Source organism: Thalassophryne amazonica, chromosome 19, assembly GCF_902500255.1.
Source record: "Thalassophryne amazonica chromosome 19, fThaAma1.1, whole genome shotgun sequence".
NCBI classification, from domain to species: domain Eukaryota; kingdom Metazoa; phylum Chordata; class Actinopteri; order Batrachoidiformes; family Batrachoididae; genus Thalassophryne; species Thalassophryne amazonica.
Window position 1 is genome coordinate 68,592,230 of NC_047121.1, and position 14,300 is coordinate 68,606,529.

General features: G+C 40.5%; 1 protein-coding gene across 1 annotated transcript in view; it reads right to left on the minus strand.

Annotated features, from left to right (window-relative positions):
- bahd1 (bromo adjacent homology domain containing 1) overlaps positions 1-14,082 on the minus strand; it is an 83,706-nt gene extending 69,624 nt beyond the window's left edge. Inside the window, exon 1 of the mRNA XM_034195284.1 lies at positions 13,699-14,082. The gene's annotated coding sequence lies outside the window, so the exon portion shown is untranslated. The remainder of the gene's footprint in view (positions 1-13,698) is intronic.
- Between the last annotated feature and the right edge of the window lie 218 nt (positions 14,083-14,300).

Here is a 14,300-nt window from a genome sequence, read left to right on the forward strand (position 1 = left end):
TGCTGGGTCCAGATGGGCACACGTTAACATAGGCCACAAGCAGTGGACTCAACTGCGTTTGTCCTTTCTGAGCATTTTGTGTCAAATATCTGAGAGAATATGGCTTGCTGTATAGGAATGTACTACGGACCATGTAAGAAGTCTGTACTCCAGTATTTATGTTAAGTGAAATTTTAGTACTATTTAATTTGTATGTTATCATGCTAGCACTAAAGAACAGGTATCGACAGCTTGGTCACGTGTCTACACTGATAGTATTAATGCCGGTCATAGTATTTAACACCCTCAACCAAGAGCCATTGCAAATAAACGCGTCAGTCACCTAACCACGGGTAGCCTGTTAGCCTTAGCCGCTTGAGCTTCAAGCCAACTCTTCAGAAAACCCATGGGTGATGTCACAGAGGGTTTCCTCTAGTACATATACAGTTTTCTGGTAATAATAATAATAATAATAATAATGTTCAACTCCAATATTCTACCATTATCAGCTAATATAGAACAGCTGCCAATACAAAGCCTTAAAGATATGAACACATGCACAATCAAAGTTACAATATTACAAGAGGCACTTTAAAAAAATACAATATCCATTTGAATGTGCTACGTATTGGGCAGCGCAGCCCCATTTGAGGGCGGGCGCTAAAGGGTTAAAATATGACGCATATGACGTAATTTCTCTACTTCAGGGGACAGAAACGCCGCCCTTTCTCTAAGTTTTTGGGCAAATTACCCGCAACAAAATGAAAATACAAAGGAAAAAGTGACAATGTGGTGGGAAAGTGGACATGTGTTGTGGTTTGTTTATGACCCAGAGTTCAAACGTGCCGAGGCGGTTGTGCAGGTGAGAGAACGCTTCGGTGATTGCAGCCGAAAACAAAAACAGAACACCAGAGCGGCTGTTCCCATAAGTGGTCAAGTCCTGCGATATGACGCAGGGTTCAAACGAGACTGCGCTGCCCTATTAGTATTTAAATGACAAAAGGTTCCCAAAGAGATAAAGCACAGCACACGGGACTACACAAGTGTCATTCAAATGAAGTCACGCTGGGTAAAAACCTCACTGAGCCACCTGATAACAAAGGATAAAAAAAACCATGAAGTGTTTTTTTCTAAAAGAACCAGCTTTCATTTAATGATTATCTGCACAGACACAGTTTCCTTCTCAAGGCCAACAGATTCCTACGGGACAATAACATGAACGTATGAATCATGAGAGGTTGTTTTTGAAAAGCAGATGAGTCATTGTACTTTTCTTATTATTTGGTTTGGGAACAGTAACAATTTATATTTTCTAGATTTTATTCTATATTTTCTTTTCTTATTTTTTAACAAATTTGTTATGTGCCGGTTGTCTGTCTGGGTGGTTGCTGATCAGGACACAAGGTGGCTCTTTGGTGTAATAGATGTGGCAAAGCAAGGCACTGGCGCACACTCCCAGACTTGGTTTGTTATGTAAATGAAGGTCAACCCCAGAATTTGCCTTGAAGGTTTTGTTTTGGTCAAGATCAAGGTAATTGGGATCAAGGTCAAAGAATTTGATTTTCCAATCTGATCTGGAGTAAACTTGACACTCGTGTGTAGGGTGTACTCCAAAACTCCTCTGGCAAGGTCATCCATAACAACCACAACAAAACAGAGCAACCCTGTGTACTGGATGGCAACCAGCCAGCCAGACTCCCTGTCTATCCCACCTTCTGAAAATAGCCATCTAGATATCTGTTGCAGCCAGGTGATGTGGACACACCCTTGGCATTTTCCAGTTATTGGGGTCCTCAACACTGATGCACCTGTGTGCTAGGTTGTGCCCAGGGAAGCACACCACATGCTCAAAATGTAACTGACACTACCTCACAATGCAAGTAGTACAACTGTCCAAGACAGGAAGCACCAGGACCCTAATTTAATTTACTTAATTCATTTAATTTATGTAATTTATATAACGCCAAATCACAACAAAGCTGCCTCAAGGTGCTTTACACAAGTAAGGTCTAACCTTACCAACCCCCTAGAGCAAGCACACAGGCGACAGTTGTAAGGAAAAACTCCCTCTGATGATTTGAGGAAGACACCTCAAGCAGACCAAACTCAAAGGGGTGACCCTCTGCTTGGGCCATGAAAGACTTGGACCCTAAAGACTTGGACCTTTGTTCTCCTGCAAACGTACTGGCAACGTCAAACACCTCCATCTAGAAACCCAGGCATCTCTCAGTCTCAAAAGCTGACAGTGGTGGGCACAGCTAACCAAAAAGTTAGCTTGATAACATTAATCCGATAACTGAAAAGTTATCTTTTTTGACGCTAAATCGATAAACTGCTAAAACATTTATCTTTATTACAGATAACCGATAACTAGTACGGATGCGGATGCGGCCACATCAGATTACACTGTCGGCTTCTGATAAACCAGTTTCACTTTCACTTTTCGCTGCTGGGTAAATTCAAAGATCACAAACACATAAGAATGCACAAAAAATGAATGAATAATAAAATAAAACCCCAAACACTGTCATCATCTTTCAAAAGCAGTAAAACACAGTATTAGACGTCACAGTTTATCTCGGTATTAGATACACCATCATTTACGAACTAAAAAGCTGCTGCTTTTTTCACCCGCTTTGAACTCTGCGGCTTAAACAACCAAAATACGTCTATTAATGCATTGATTGGTACAATAAAATACACGTAGTAAATATAAATTCTTACTTGTTACTTTCAGTGGGATTCATCTGAATAAATAATCCACATAAGCGTCCTTTACAAGTCCCTCTGTACACACAGCAGCGCCATGAGAGCTCCTCTTCCCCACCGCGTCTTGGCAATTAATGTTAATGTTAATGTTAAAATTAGTCCATTTTGCTTTTGTGTCGAGCAGACTCACTCACTGTAATGTCCAAAGTGAACCTGAACTACACTACCCACAATGCTCCCTGCGTTAACTGCCCAATCACATTTTGCACTTCATGATGATGTCATCAGCAAGCGACAGGCAGCCAATCTGCTACAAACACACAACAGATGGAATAAAATGTTTGATTTTAAGGGTTTACAAATGTTTTTGGCAGTTAAACTTTGCTCACTTTACCAGCAAAAAAATGTTATCAGACTGAAAGTTATCAGAACTGAATTTATCGGAAGATAATTGGTCCGATGATGGTTTTAAAACTTATCTGAAAAGCTAATCCGCTAGCAAAAACATTAGCTTTGATAATTATCTGTTATTGGATTAGCTGAACTGTGCCCACCACTGAAAGCTGAGGACTCAGAGACATGAATGTCAGTGCTGAGACAAATTCAACACCTGCACCACAATGCTGCACAAAGATAAATGCCTGATAGCTGGGTTTAGGAAGTCATTAAAAGCTGTAATCTTAGTCTCGATCCTGGACAATTCCAAATGCAGACTCTGTGACTCCTCACAGCTTTACAATCAGAGTATCCATTGATTCTACAAAGATCACAAGGATCGTCTGCACAGTCAAGGTCAGTAAACCTTTCCACGCCAGCAAAGGCATGTTAGTTACTGGGCTCCCCAACCCACCACCCAGTCCATAGTACTGTATTACAAATACGACTGTAAAATAAAATAAGCAGCTATTGACTAATGATCTATTTAAAACATAATCACATTTGTCATCTTCTCTTCTGGCCACATGTGGTGTGTGAATGAACAGGAAGTATTTGTCTCCTTTGGGACATCGGGGAGGACGGTTGTGTCAGTGGCTGGGTGACACGAGGCACGTCTCCCCCCTTTTGTCTATGACCCACAACAGGCCACTTCTTCAGCAATAATGGGATTATGAGAGGATTGGGTTCCAGCTTTAACGCTCACGTGTGGCCACGCAGTTCTATTGAGGCCGCTGCTCGGACAGGCCTGTGGAGAACTGACTGGATACATCTCACCACAGCCTCCATGACTACAGCTCTATTGTCACACAGCCGTGTCAAACCGACACTTTACAAAGAACATGAGAAACTCAGCAGGCAACCGGACTCAAGCTCTGCTGCCGGAATACTTATCTGAACACTGAGTACAGCAGGAGGCTCTTTAAATTTTTTAATAGTATAATTCCAAGAACGCTGTAAAATGTCAAACGATATTCCTTCAGAGTGTGCAAAATATCCCTTTATATAAATGTGGTACAAATGCTGATACCAACGTCAGGTGTACTTGCAATCATCGAATACTGAACACAGTTTCTGAATCGCAACTTCGTTGGACAAGACAGGTTAAAGATTTTAGTAAAATGAACAACAAGCTCTCCTAAACGGTTATATAGGAGGAGAGAAAAGTAACTCCTACAGCATGATCAAAACTCAACACAACAGATCAATGCAGCAAGAAGACCATCAAGTTTCCGACAAATTCTGGTAGAAGAAACGGAAAATGTCTATATTCTACCCACTGGCAATAAAACTAAGAACCTCTTCCAAAGTACACTTCCAATGACCAGCCGCTGCTCTCGATCATATCGGATTTCAATGTCTTCTCAGAGTAATGGACCCTGATATTAGATTCCCGGTCATCTCCACATAAAAGCAGCTGTTTTACAGAGCGCCGACAACATTCCCAGCTGTTTACTTTCTGTAGAAATATAGTGTAATATAGTAGTAATATCGGTACTCAGTATCTGCAAATACCAAGATTTAAATATTTGTGCCTCCATCCATCCATCAATTTTCTATACCGGCTTACTCCAATTAAGGGTCGCAGGGAAGCTGGAGCCTATCCCAGCAGTCATAGGGCGTGAGACGGGGTACACACTGGACAGGACACCAGTCTGTCCAAGAGCACATATAGACAATACTTGTACTTAAGTACTTAAAATCCCTGAATTATGGTTGGGATTGTCTATTAAGGTACTTAAAATACCTGAATTATGGTTGGGATTGTCTATTAAGGATCCCTAAAATTGCCCCAATCCTCTTGTTGAAATTCTCCCAGTATTGGGGAAAAAGACTGCATCTGAAAGGCTAGTTTCAGACTTCTGTGACATATGTAACAGAAATCCATATATGGCTTGTTCTTTGTGACACACCCAGCAGGGGTGGTGGCCAAGTGGTTGATGCACTTGGTTTCAGTGCGGAAGGTTCCGGGTTCAAATCCCACCCCTGCCACATTTCTCCATGTAATGCAGAGATTTAGACTTTTACTCTTGCTTGCCTCTACTGGTGGTTGGCTCTCACTGCGGTATTGTATCACTTCCTGTTCCGGAGCACAGCGGTGTTTTTCTGTATCTGTTAGCTGTTTAATCTGCGCAGTTAGATTGATCTAGTTATCTAGATTACGATTTGTTTCCCAGTGTAATCTTCACGTGCCTTAACTAAAGCACTCCTTCTGCTGAATCACCTCTAAATTATTTACACAATATTCACTTTGCGTGTTTTTAGGAATCCGCTAGCTTAGCGTAGCTACTAGCTCTTAGCCGGTGTAGCATGGCGGCTTCTCCTGTCTCTCCCGCACTTTTCTGCTCTGGGTGTGAAATGTTTAGTTATTCCTCGGCCTCCTTTAGCAGTAATGGTACTTGTAATAAGTGTAGCTTATTCGTAGCTTTGGAGGCCAGGCTGGGCGAATTGGAGACTCGGCTCCGCACCGTGGAAAATTCTACAGCTAGCCAGGCCCCTGTAGTCGGTGCGGACCAAGGTAGCTTAGCCGCCGTTAGTTACCCCCTGGCAGATCCCGAGCAGCCGGGAAAGCAGGCCGACTGGGTGACTGTGAGGAGGAAGCGTAGCCCTAAACAGAAGCCCCGTGTACACCGCCAACCCGTTCACATCTCTAACCGTTTTTCCCCACTCGACAACACACCCGCCGAGGATCAAACTCTGGTTATTGGCGACTCTGTTTTGAGAAATGTGAAGTTAGCGACACCAGCAACCATAGTCAATTGTCTTCCGGGGGCCAGAGCAGGCGACATTGAAGGAAATTTGAAACTGCTGGCTAAGGCTAAGCGTAAATTTGGTAAGACTGTAATTCACGTCGGCAGTAATGACACCCGGTTACGCCAATCGGAGGTCACTAAAATTAACATTAAATCGGTGTGTAACTTTGCAAAAACAATGTCGGACGCTGTAGTTTTCTCTGGGCCCCTCCCCAATCGGACCGGGAGTGACATGTTTAGCCGCATGTTCTCCTTGAATTGCTGGCTGTCTGAGTGGTGTCCAAAAAAAAATAAAAAAAAAATGAGGTGGGCTTCATAGATAATTGGCAAAGCTTCTGGGGAAAACCTGGTCTTGTTAGGAGAGACGGCATCCATCCCACTTTGGATGGAGCAGCTCTCATTTCTAGAAATCTGGCCAATTTTCTTAAATCCTCCAAACCGTGACTATCCAGGGTTGGGACCAGGAAGCAGAGTTGTAGTCTTACACACCTCTCTGCAGCTTCTCTCCCCCTGCCATCCCCTCATTACCCCATCCCCGTAGAGACGGTGCCTGCTCCCAGACCACCAATAACCAGCAAAAATCTATTTAAGCATAAAAATTCAAAAAGAAAAAATAATATAGCACCTTCAACTGCACCCACAGACTAAAACAGTTAAATGTGGTCTATTAAACATTAGGTCTCTCTCTTCTAAGTCCCTGTTGGTAAATGATATAATAATTGATCAACATATTGATTTATTCTGCCTAACAGAAACCTGGTTACAGCAGGATGAATATGTTAGTTTAAATGAGTCAACACCACCGAGTCACACTAACTGTCAGAACGCTCGTAGCACGGGCCGAGGGGGAGGATTAGCAGCAATCTTCCATTCCAGCTTATTAATTAATCAAAAACCCAGACAGAGCTTTAATTCATTTGAAAGCTTGTCTCTTAGTCTTGTCCGTCCAAATTGGAAGTCCCAAAAACCAGTTTTATTTGTTATTATCTATCGTCCACCTGGTCGTTACTGTGAGTTTCTCTGTGAATTTTCAGACCTTTTGTCTGACTTAGTGCTTAGCTCAGATAAGATAATTATAGTGGGCGATTTAACATCCACACAGATGCTGAGAATGACAGCCTCAACACTGCATTTAATCTATTATTAGACTCTATTGGCTTTGCTCAAAAAGTAAATGAGTCCCACCACCACTTTAATCATATCTAGATCTTGTTCTGACTTATGGTATGGAAATAGAAGACTTAACAGTATTCCCTGAAAACTCCCTTCTGTCTGATCATTTCTTAATAACATTTACATTTACTCTGATGGACTACCCAGCAGTGGGGAATAAGTTTCATTACACTAGAAGTCTTTCAGAAAGCGCTGTAACTAGGTTTAAGGATATGATTCCTTCTTTATGTTCTCTAATGCCATATACCAACACAGTGCAGAGTAGCTACCTAAACTCTGTAAGGGAGATAGAGTATCTCGTCAATAGTTTTACATCCTCATTGAATACAACTTTGGATGCTGTAGCTCCTCTGAAAAAGAGAGCTTTAAATCAGAAGTGTCTGACTCCATGGTATAACTCACAAACACGTAGCTTAAAGCAGATAACCCGTAAGTTGGAGAGGAAATGGCGTCTCACTAATTTAGAAGATCTTCACTTAGCCTGGAAAAAGAGTCTGTTGCTCTATAAAAAAAGCCCTCCGTAAAGCTAGGACATCTTTCTACTCATCACTAATTGAAGAAAATAAGAACAACCCCAGGTTTCTTTTCAGCACTGTAGCCAGGCTGACAAAGAGTCAGAGCTCTATTGAGCTGAGTATTCCATTAACTTTAACTAGTAATGACTTCATGACTTTCTTTGCTAACAAAATTTTAACTATTAGAGAAAAAATTACTCATAACCATCCCAAAGACGTATCGTTATCTTTGGCTGCTTTCAGTGATGCCGGTATTTGGTTAGACTCTTTCTCTCCAATTGTTCTGTCTGAGTTATTTTCATTAGTTACTTCATCGAAACCATCAACATGTTTATTAGACCCCATTCCTGCCAGGCTGCTCAAGGAAGTCCTACCATTATTTAATGCTTCGATCTTAAATATGATCAATCTATCTTTGTTAGTTGGCTATGTACCACAGGCTTTTAAGGTGGCAGTAATTAAACCATTACTTAAAAAGCCATCACTTGACCCAGCTATCTTAGCTAATTATAGGCCAATCTCCAACCTTCCTTTTCTCTCAAAATTCTTGAAAGGGTAGTTGTAAAACAGCTAACTGATCATCTGCAGAGGATTGGTCTATTTGAAGAGTTTCAGTCATGTTTTAGAATTCATCATAGTACAGAAACAGCATTAGTGAAGGTTACAAATGATCTTCTTATGGCCTCGGACAGTGGACTCATCTCTGTGCTTGTTCTGTTAGACCTCAGTGCTGCTTTTGATACTGTTGACCATAAAATTTTATTACAGAGATTAGAGCATGCCATAGGTATTAAAGGCACTGCGCTGCGGTGGTTTGAATCATATTTGTCTAATAGATTACAATTTGTTCATGTAAATGGGGAATCTTCTTCACAGACTAAAGTTAATTATGGAGTTCCACAAGGTTCTGTGCTAGGACCAATTTTATTCACTTTATACATGCTTCCCTTAGGCAGTATTATTAGACGGTATTGCTTAAATTTTCATTGTTATGCAGATGATACCCAGCTTTATCTATCCATGAAGCCAGAGGACACACACCAATTAGCTAAACTGCAGGATTGTCTTACAGACATAAAGACATGGATGACCTCTAATTTCCTGCTTTTAAACTCAGATAAAACTGAAGTTATTGTACTTGGCCCCACAAATCTTAGAAACATGGTGTCTAACCAGATCCTTACTCTGGATGGCATTACCCTGACCTCTAGTAATACTGTGAGAAATCTTGGAGTCATTTTTGATCAGGATATGTCATTCAAAGCGCATATTAAACAAATATGTAGGACTGCTTTTTTGCATTTACGCAATATCTCTAAAATCAGAAAGGTCTTGTCTCAGAGTGATGCTGAAAAACTAATTCATGCATTTATTTCCTCTAGGCTGGACTATTGTAATTCAGTATTATCAGGTTTGTCCTAAAAGTTCCCTAAAAAGCCTTCAGTTAATTCAAAATGCTGCAGCTAGAGTACTGACGGGGACTAGAAGGAGAGAGCATATCTCACCCATATTGGCCTCTCTTCACTGGCTTCCTGTTAATTCTAGAATAGAATTTAAAATTCTTCTTCTTATTTATAAGGTTTTGAATAATCAGGTCCCATCTTATCTTAGGGACCTCGTAGTGCCATATCACCCCAATAGAGCGCTTCGCTCTCAGACTGCAGGCTTACTTGTAGTTCCTAGGGTTTGTAAGAGTAGAATGGGAGGCAGAGCCTTCAGCTTTCAGGCTCCTCTCCTGTGGAACCAGCTCCCAATTCAGATCAGGGAGACAGACACCCTCTCTACTTTTAAGATTAGGCTTAAAACTTTCCTTTTTGCTAAAGCTTATAGTTAGGGCTGGATCAGGTGACCCTGAACCATCCATTAGTTATGCTGCTATAGACTTAGACTGCTGGGGGGTTCCCATGATGCACTGTTTTTTTTCTCTTTTTGCTCTGTATGCACCACTCTGCATTTAATCATTAGTGATTGATCTCTGCTCCCCTCCACAGCATGTCTTTTTCCTGGTTCTCTCCCTCAGCCCCAATCAGTCCCAGCAGAAGACTGCCCCTCCCTGAGCCTGGTTCTGCTGGAGGTTTCTTCCTGTTAAAAGGGAGTTTTTCCTTCCCACTGTAGCCAAGTGCTTGCTCACAGGGGGTCGTTTTGACCGTTGGGGTTTTACATAATTATTGTATGGCCTTGCCTTACAATATAAAGCGCCTTGGGGCAACTGTTTGTTGTGATTTGGCGCTATATAAAAAAATTGATTGATTGATTGATTGATTGAGTTGCGTCAGGAAGGGCATCCGGCGTAAAACCTGTGCCAATTCAACATGCAGATTAGAGCCCGACCGATATATTGGCCGGCCGATATAAGCCCTTTTCAAAGTACTCACTATCGGCTGAAATTTTGCCAATAGAACGCCGATAATTTCTCATAAACAGAACAGTTACTGAAATAATGTTTGTGTCGGCAATGTAAAATGTCCTTGCACCATTTGTCCAGTAGATGGAGCTCTGACTCCATTCAACTAAGAGCTGCTTACACCCCTGCTTAAATGTGTTCATCACCGGTCCCCATAGTTCGCTATCACACTGCACTGATCGGCTGACAAAAGCATACAAGTAAGTTAAGTATTTGCTAATTTCACAAAGGTTTAATTCTTGATTGCATTTTTTGAACTTGAAAATTCTTCTCTCTTACAAAGTTAATCAATATGGGACAAAGCTTCAGCTTTTAGCTCATACCTTTTTTGTTAAGGGTCGAAAAAAGAACATTTTATTCATTTAAAAAAAAATAATATTGGCTGATTTATCAGCTATTGGCAAATCAGCCGATTTATCGATTATCGGAATTTTTTTCCATCCAAATATCGTTATCGGCATCGGCCTCAAAAAATCCATATCGGTCAGGCTCTAATGCAGATCCACCTTGGATTTGCTGTGGCGACCCCGAGTGCAAACAAGGGAGCAGCCGAAGGGACTTACTTTTTCTTTGTGACACACCCACAGAGTCTCTGAGAGAAACTTATCACAGCAGATATTTGCGTGCATCACCTTCATTAATTAATATCCATGTGCTTGGTGCGCTGCGGCAGCCTTGCATGTAGGAACGCAAAGTGCACCACATTGAAATTTCACATTTGTTGAAATCTGACAATACAAACGTGCTGACCTTTACAAACGCAGCCAATGAGTATAGATTAGAGGAGGGGCTACTGCTAATAACACTGGTGGTACAAATTCTAGAAATGTGTAACAATAAATGTCTTTCTGGTTAAGACATACCGGTAAGTAAAATCCACGAACCTGCAGGGGGAAATATCAGATTTCAAATGCAGCTGTCTGGTTGTTAAAATTAAGGGGATGCAAATTTGCTATTTGGGATCAGTATCAGTCTGATATTGGCCAAAATTACTATATTGCATATCGGAAAGAAAAAAAAAATTATGGTGCCTTCCCTAAGTCTGATGTGCTGCTCATGCAGTTGAGCTAAATACACAGCCAATGTTTAGGATGTTCAGGAATGGCTACAAAGTAGAAGAAAGTACAATGCCTTTAAATGTTTTGGGGTGGTAAAGATCTGTACAAACCAGTGCATCGAACAAACACCCCTACTGGGCCCTGAAGTGCCCAGAAAGGGTAAACAAAGCGGGTACAGCAAGGGCATGCTTTACTACATCCAGTACATCCTCAAAACATTAAAATTTAAATTGTTCCCACATTTTGATAAATTTGTGCACACAAATACATGTTCCACATGTTGACTCAATCATGTAAACAAGATAAATAATTAATTAATGTTGGATATTTGGATACATGAAATTTTACGAATGAGGCCAAGTCATTTATTCTAGCCGTCAGTGGCTTAAAGCATGTAGCCTTGGTGACAGTTAAAGGTGAAGACTCTTTGATTAAGCTTTACTTTACCTTAAAGGTGAGTTACCAAGACACTGACTTTGAGCAGGTGACAGCTGGAAGGAATGACATTGCCTGTATTGCCAAAATTAGCTCTCATGCAGATGAATTAATCAACACAAGGGAACAAAAAGCATCTTATGCCCACAAATTACTAAAAGTGGTAACCAATTTGTAATCCACAAATTACAAAATATAGGAATTAATCAAATGAGGGTCCAAATTGTATCTTGTGCTCAAAAATTAAAACGCGTCAATGAATTGAATTTTGCATTCACGAATTAATCAAAGCACATCAGCAAATTGAATCTTGTTTTCACAAATTATTCAAAATGAGTCAATGAACTGAATCTAGCATTTGCAAATGAATCAAAATGCAGGAACAAATTGTAACTTGCACTCACAAATTAATCAAAGTGAGGGAAAAAATTGTGCATTGTGCCCAAGAATTAATCAAAATGTGGGAACCAATTCTACTTTATACCCACAAATTGGGAGTGAATTAAATCAAACCTCAGGCACAAATTGTATCTTGTGCTCAAAAATGAACACATGGTAATGAAATAAATTTTTCATTTGCAAATTCATCAAAATGTAGGAACAAAGTGTAACTTGCACAAATGAATCAAATCTAATTATATCTTACGTGATATGTTAAAGGATTATTAACTGAGCGAGAGGTCTGTACAGCGAAAAATCAGACCGAGGTCTCAGTACAGACTGAACGCAGCGAGGTCTGAGCGATAAACACAGAGGGCTGATATTCCCGTACAGACCGAGCAAGCGAGGTTAATAATTTGTTTATTATATGGCCGTTAGACATATAAACATGCAACCATACAGTGTCACCCGAATATGCAGCTCACGGTGTCGGGTTTGTTCTCTTTCTTCACCTCCATGAAGAATTTGCTAACAGGTGGTTCTGTCATTAGCTGGTAAACTTTCAATCCATGTGTTTTTCCCGATGCCGTTGAGATATTTCTAAAGTATGTTTATGTCCGACTTGCTTTTTCTAATCATGTTTTTAAGCTTCCTGGTTTGTAAAGAAGATACATGTTGCGGACCAGTCTGATATGGGAAAATATCAGACAGGTAATCAGCCAATCAGAGCGTGCGTAGTGTTGCGGCCATATATATATATATATACATATATATAATACATACATATATATATATACATACATATATATACATATATATATATATACATACATTATATATATATATATATACATATATATATATATATATATATATATATGTATGTATATACATATATATATATACATACATATATATATATATATATATACACACACACACACACACATAGGAAGTGGCTATTTGCATGGTCACCGTGTCCATAACTGCATTAAATGAGAGTTACGGACACGGCCACCTTTCAAATAGGGTCGGCCTTTTGTCACCAGAGTCTTGCTGTGCCAATACTGAAATGAGAGTTATGGCCACAGCCGAATTAAAAAAAAAAAAAATCATGAAAGGAGTTATAACATCTTGAATGCAGTATATTTGTTTATACAAGCAATTCCACGTTTTGCCACCAGAGTCTTGCTGTGCGAATAGCCAAATGAGAGTTATGGCCACGGCCATATATATATATATATATATATATATATATATATATATTTATTTATTTATTTTCCACTCTGGGTCACCACAGCAGATCCAATATGGATGTGGGATGTTGATTTTCCTGACAACTCCACAGTACATGGAGAATGAGCAGGGGTGGGTTTCGAACAGAAACCTTCGCACAAAGGGGGCGTGGCAAGCAGCAACTCCTTTCCATTTAAAGGAACAAGCACAGAAAAGGATCATTTCTGAACAGACTTCTAAATGTGTGTAAGTGAAGTATTTCTGAGTACATTTTGAGTATTTAATACTCTTTAAAATATGGACAACAGCTATTTTGCATTTGAGCCGTTTAATTTTCAGAAACAAACAAACTGAAAAAAACACAAACTTCACTCCATAATCGATTCTCTGCTGCCTGTTAGATTTTCTCCAGCAGCTTTAAAAGCTTTCTGTGCCGTTTTAAAAGGCTTCTTAGCAGCTGTACAAGTGAAAGCAAGCGAAGAGAAAAGCTGCTGAAGTTACTTTTGGAGGCGGTTTGAAGGATCGCGTCCTGTCGTTCTGTCAGATCCGAGGACTGTGGCCGCTCGGTGTCTCACACTTTCAGTTTTGGCAGAATGTCCGTGGACGAACTTGTCTCTTACCGTTTTCGTGAACCGGCAGAGAGGCTTTGTAACAGGACGACCACTTCCACAGGACAAAGTGATGCGTCAGGTGTTCGCTTCCCGCAAGCGAAGGAGGAAAACACACAGCGGACTCATGCTGACTTCATCGGCTGAAGCCTTAAAAATAATAATGATGACAATAATACTAATAAACTCCTACATCCCACACTTTAAAACTGCTCTCTGATTAACGAGGTGCTCCAGCCGTCAGCTGCTCTTCGGTAAAGTACAGCTCACTTAAACGTGTTTTCACACAACAGCATCATCCGCTTTTTATGTTGACGCATCATGAAGCGAAAACATGGAGTTTCTTAAAGGGACACGAACACGCACTGCTTCACGAGCCCAGCGCGCACATTACGGGTTTTTCCAGCAACTTTTTAAAATATCATTTGGGTTTAAAAATACATCCTAAAGTTTGCTGTAAAAGAATCACCCCGCAGAGACATAGAGCACATTCAATGCTTTCCAAAGAGAAACCATTTGGCTGTTGTGGCTTTAAGTGGAAAGGAGCTGCTGCATGCCACGCCTTGAAAGCAGACATTCCCAAATTTAAGAACGCTGGGGCACACTTTGAAAGC